Here is a 5,671-nt window from a genome sequence, read left to right on the forward strand (position 1 = left end):
AACAGTTTACGTAATCTCTTTGCAGTTGTACTTTAGTGAAATTTTAACTATCCTGTCATGGAAAATATATAGAGTACTTCAAATATAGGGTCCGCTGAAGAATTATGAAATTAACTACTAGACAAAATTTATTAACAGTAATGAAAGAAGATAATTACTTTTTAGTTCAATAAAATACGATACTCGAAACATCGTAGTACTTGGGATAGGACCCCATCTAGGCGAAAGTTTAACGAAAAAGTACGACTGCTCAATGCCAAGTTTAAAGGAGGCAGACTCATGATTGAATAATAACACACGCAACTGATCTATGCAATTGTACAGCGCTTAACTAATTCTTTGGGATGAAGGTGGTGGCAGCGGCGACCCCCTGTGGCTATCCAAAGAAGGCAGAACAAGTACCCGAGGCTCTTGCTGTATATCAGGCTCTGAAAATTCTCTTCTTAGCGTCGTATTTTCGTTTTTCAGAGCTAACCAATTAAATCCATGAATAACGAGTCTAATTTCTTCGACGTCCAAGGTTATATTATATAATCTTTCTGCTCTTTTTGCCTCAGTCCAATCACAAGATGCAGACACAGCATAGTAACCATCGACAAACTGAAACTTCCTGGCAGATTAAAACTGTGTGCCCGACCGAGACTCGAACTCGGGACCTTTGCCTTTCGCGGGCAAGTGCTCTACCAACTGAGCTACCGAAGCACGACTCACGCCCGGTACTCACAGCTTTACTTCTGCCAGTATCCGTCTCCTACCTTCCAAACTTTACAGAAGCTCTTCTGCGAACCTTGCAGAACTAGCACTCCTGAAAGAAAGGATACTGCGGAGACATGGCTTAGCCACAGCCTGGGGGATGTTTCCAGAATGAGATTTTCACTCTGCAGCGGAGTGTGCGCTGATATGAAACTTCCTGGCAGATTAAAACTGTGTGCCCGACCGAGACTCGAACTCGGGACCTTTGCCTTTCGCGGGCAAGTGCTCTACCAACTGAGCTACCGAAGCACGACTCACGCCCGGTACTCACAGCTTTACTTCTGCCAGTATCCGTCTCCTACCTTCCAAACTTTACAGAAGCTCTTCTGCGAACCTTGCAGAACTAGCACTCCTGAAAGAAAGGATACTGCGGAGACATGGCTTAGCCACAGCCTGGGGGATGTTTCCAGAATGAGATTTTCACTCTGCAGCGGAGTGTGCGCTGATATGAAACTTCCTGGCAGATTAAAACTGTGTGCCCGACCGAGACTCGAACTCGGGACCTTTGCCTTTCGCGGGCAAGTGCTCTACCAACTGAGCTACCGAAGCTGTGAGTACCGGGCGTGAGTCGTGCTTCGGTAGCTCAGTTGGTAGAGCACTTGCCTGCGAAAGGCCATGTCTTTCTGCTTGCTGTTCCGGTATAGCTAACAGAAACAGCTGGCTCAATATGCACCTTTTGGTCGCACAACATATCATTCAGTCAAGCCCTTGTTACTTCCAAAGGTGTACAATTTGTTTCACTGTCTGGGTGTTCCACAGCTCTGTCTCTTCACCATTCGAATAATAACATACCATACTGTGCGTCCCGAGACAGCCATTCTATGCTAGTAGTGTAAGGTGGGGCGTTTTCAATCATGGAGGTATGCGGATCGAAATAAGAAAATATTCTACTGCTCGGCCCATGTGGCAGCTTGGACTCCATTAAGTTACAGATCCGTTGGTAGACTAGTCACACACAAGCGGTAAGAAGCTTTTAGACAGTAATCATCTAGAAGGAATACATGAATGCTAATTACAAATCTTTCCGTTACCAGTTGTACACCATCCGCCAGGTCAGGCAGCAGAAGAACTAGCGACCTATGTTATAACTTTGAGCTACTGCTTACATTTATAAAATAATAGGAGACTGAGGCTATGTGAATCAGTCTTTATTGGGCTTGCAAGTCGGCATATAATCTGTATTATTTCTCCTTTATTAATGTATTTATGTAGGCTAATTATAAACAGTAATCACTCAACTTACATTAAAAGATTTATTTTTGGTAAAATTTTCAACGTCGCCTGAAGACGTGGAGCTAACGTAGGAAATGCTGCGAAGGATTTGAGCGTACGAGAAATTTCCGTTTCAATTTGTAAACAATAAGTACATCATCCCACAAAACAGTCCGTCCTTCGTCCACAATCATGAATGACGAATCCTGTTCTGTGACCACAGAATCGGAATAAAACCCAGGCCCTGCAACTCCTTCAATCCACCAAAAAATTGGGAATTTCATTTCCAAAACTCCCAAGAAAGAATGTCAATGATTGTAGAAATGCGCTGGATGTTCAAACTAAAGCGCAAAACCAGAAGAGGACTCAAATTCGTTGTCGCCTGAAGCTGATTAGGAGGAACAAAACATACCTTGTGGGTTCTGCAACATCTAATATTACTATCTGTGAAAAAACGGTGGGATCAGTTTTGCAGAGTGATTTCACGAAATTTGTCGGGGCTGGTGGTCGTATCCAGTTCCACTGTGAGATGCATGTCTGAAGTATTGGAACAGTTAAAAAGTGTAATCTTCCACACTTTGATTACAGCTGTTGACGTAGCTCCATTTCCGATTCAAATAGTCCCACCAGTTTTTAATTTTTCCGTTACTTAAAAAAAATAGTTCAGATGGCTTTGAGCACTATGGGACTTAACTGCTGAGGTCATCAGTCCCCTAGAACTTAGAACTACTTAAGCCTTACTAACCTAAGGACATCACACACATCTATGCCCGAGGCAGGAATCGAACCTGTGGCCATAGCGGTCGCGTGGTTCCAGACTTTAGCGCCTAGAACCGCTCGGCCACCCCCACCGGCTTCAACATTTTTACATTTGCTATATATTATGAAGAAGAGTACATCTTGAAGCAATACACCTGTGTCATACAAAACTTATAACTATGATCGATTCTGGGGCCCAGAAAGTTGAAATCACTCATTTACCCCCACTTTACCTTACTAATCAGACTCACACTATGTGCTCAGGGATTTTGCAATGTGTCCCACAAAGCCGATCTATATCATGCTGAGTCTTTTGCATACTTGCTTACAGAGTGTACGTCCATAGCGCAACCTGTCCGATCGCTGGTTCACGGAGAATAGCAGTTGTCAAGGTCGCCGTCTCTGTGGCTCGCACTTCGTGAACTACGAAGATCTCATCATGGGCAGATGTCTTGGGAGCTTCCGGCATCGGTTTTATTATTCCTGATGTTCATCATCGATGTGTGTGCTCTTTGTAAATATTTTTGAGCCGTGGTAAAATTTGCTGATTTGCAGAGCGGGCCGCGGCGTGGAGTGTAAAGCAGTCGCCTTCCGTTTCTGGCGGTGGCTCCGCTGTGTCAATAACAGCTTTGGTGTCTCCCTCTGGTGGGAAAGGGGAAAAGTTGCCTGTTCACTTGCATTATGGGGCGCTATGAGCTCAGCAGTGGCGGTAGTCACTGAGAGAGAGGCAGTTGGTCAACCAGGGCAGGTGGTCAGCCGGAGTGAGGCCAGGACAGTCTTGCGTCACCAGTTGCTGGTCAGTCTATCGTTGTACGTCACTTAGTATCTGTCTGTAGTCGGAGTGCTAGTATGTTTGTCCTTTTGATCAACTGTAAAGCCAGACAATGAGTCTTGCCACTCCACCAGTAACAGAACTCAGCCAGTGGTTGCCCGGTCGGGGCTGAGTTCCTGCATCTGAGTCTGTGCGTTAGGCCACCAGTCTGCTCGAGTTTCTCGGGCAACGGTCATTGGCGGTTGGATCGGTCGGTTGGTCGGTCATGCGCTGAGACACGAGATGACGTGTCCGCCTTGAGCGTCGGCGCATTTGAGGTCCCCACGTGAGTCCAGTGGGCCGCGCCGTATAGAAAGGGGTAGTGGCTTCGCGGTTCACGAGAGACCAACAGGAGCGAAACCACGACATCGGGCTGGCCGGGGAGAGCTGCGACGCCGTGAGACGGGAGATCGGCGCGCCTTCGTGCGTCCGTTGAAGCGCCTGGCAGCGGACGGTTCGGGAGAGCGTTGGGGCTGCTGCGCCAGGTCTTCGCCAGAAATCGCAATTTATTAGAAGTTAGGTGATTGGAGATATGTTGTTTCATTTACTTGTTAAATTCTACTTGTTTTCCTGGTGAGGTCACCAGCCGCTTTCTTTTGGGGTTGCCCCACCATTCTTCTCCGTTTGCCCACCCGCGGGAAGGTTGTTATTGTGAATTGGGTGGACCGTTTTTCCCTTTTGGAATTTGGGGAGGTGTAGAGCAATCCGCGGTTCGGGTTGTTTAGTAACCTCCTTCCCCCTCCCCCCCCCCCCCCTTCCACCTCCCATACGTTAATAGCTGCCTCTGCCATGTTTGTCGGATTCGGTGTTAACGAATTTATTGCTTAAAGACCGAATTCCTGAAATATGTTTCTATCTTGCCTATCATCTTCCGAGGTGGTATATGTGTAATGTAGAGCATGTTGTACATTTTATGTAAAAAAAAAAAGTCCTTTCGTTGGCAAATAATTTGAGGGTTGTACCATTTCCATTCTTCTTACGGGGTGCATAGTTTACATGTTTGTATGAGTTGTTAAAAATTTTTTGTTTAAGGTAATCTGGTGTGTTGCAAATTTGCACCAACGTACTCTTTCAGAGGTTGTTGTGAGTAGTCATGACAATGACCGTGTTGAAAGGGAGCAGGCAAGCTTCTCAGCCCAAAGGCTCCTACTGTTAATATTGTTCTTGCCTCTAAATAAAACTGTAACTTGATAATTCGAGGGTGCTTCTCGCTTATAATTTTAAATCTGTTTTGAAAAGGCTTTTAGGAGTAAAATTCACATTTGTTAAATTGTGTCTTGATATTTCGAGTGTGCTTTTCTGATTATAGTTTTAAATGTGTTTTGAAAAAGCTTTTAGGAATAAATTCACATTTGTTAAAGGTAATTTTCCATCAGTTACTTCCTGGCAAATACTTCCACGCTCACCTCATGTGATAAATGTGTCAATGTTCTTGATGAATCGCCAGTAAATAAATTCTTTAAGAAAAGAATTTGAAAGTAAATTCACGGTTCAATTTTAGTGCTCCAGGGGCCCAAATACCGTGTCGTGGTTAAGTTACACAGTATTATTTAGCCTCTTCGGACTGTACCTACACTGGAGTCAAATATTAAAGCAAAAATCTGCTATTTCCTCGTGTTGTGTCTAATTCACGGTATAATCACACAAAACTTCGACAGATGTCCGTACAATCGTGTTCTTCATGGTAAATGGCATTACTGTCAAGGGACTAACACGTCAACTATGACATCAGGACACCTACCAAACGGGGTACTGTTTACCAGGTAGTCCCACATCGACAATCGCTATGTATACACTCACAGAGGATACTGTATGGCACAAAGAAGACTCCTACCAGATTCTCTGCGGTGGAAGGCCATAAGAAAAACAGCAGCAGGTCACAAACTGATGTGGCCCAAAGGCTCAATATGAATCATTCTGTTGTTTCTAGGATGTTGGGACAATTTATAGAGACAGAAGCAGTATCCTGAAGACCAGGGCATAGCCGGTAATGTATGAAATCGAAAGGAGAGGACCGTTATTTGTCGCAAGGGCATGACGGTACCGCCTTAGTACTACACGGCAGCTGGCATCTGACGTCGGCGCATCCACAGGACGTGTTGTATCGAGGTAAAAGGTGTACATAAGGCTTCAGCA

General features: G+C 45.0%; 2 non-coding genes across 2 annotated transcripts; both read right to left on the reverse strand.

Annotated features, from left to right (window-relative positions):
- Window positions 1-628: 628 nt before the first annotated feature.
- Window positions 629-703, reverse strand: Trnas-cga (transfer RNA serine (anticodon CGA)). The gene has a single exon. It is a non-coding gene; the product is annotated as a tRNA-Ser (tRNA).
- A 225-nt stretch (window positions 704-928) lies between these two features.
- Window positions 929-1,003, reverse strand: Trnas-cga (transfer RNA serine (anticodon CGA)). Its single transcript has one exon. It is a non-coding gene; the product is annotated as a tRNA-Ser (tRNA).
- Between the last annotated feature and the right edge of the window lie 4,668 nt (window positions 1,004-5,671).

Source organism: Schistocerca gregaria, chromosome 4, assembly GCF_023897955.1.
Source record: "Schistocerca gregaria isolate iqSchGreg1 chromosome 4, iqSchGreg1.2, whole genome shotgun sequence".
In the NCBI taxonomy this organism is placed as follows: Eukaryota; Metazoa; Arthropoda; class Insecta; order Orthoptera; family Acrididae; genus Schistocerca; species Schistocerca gregaria.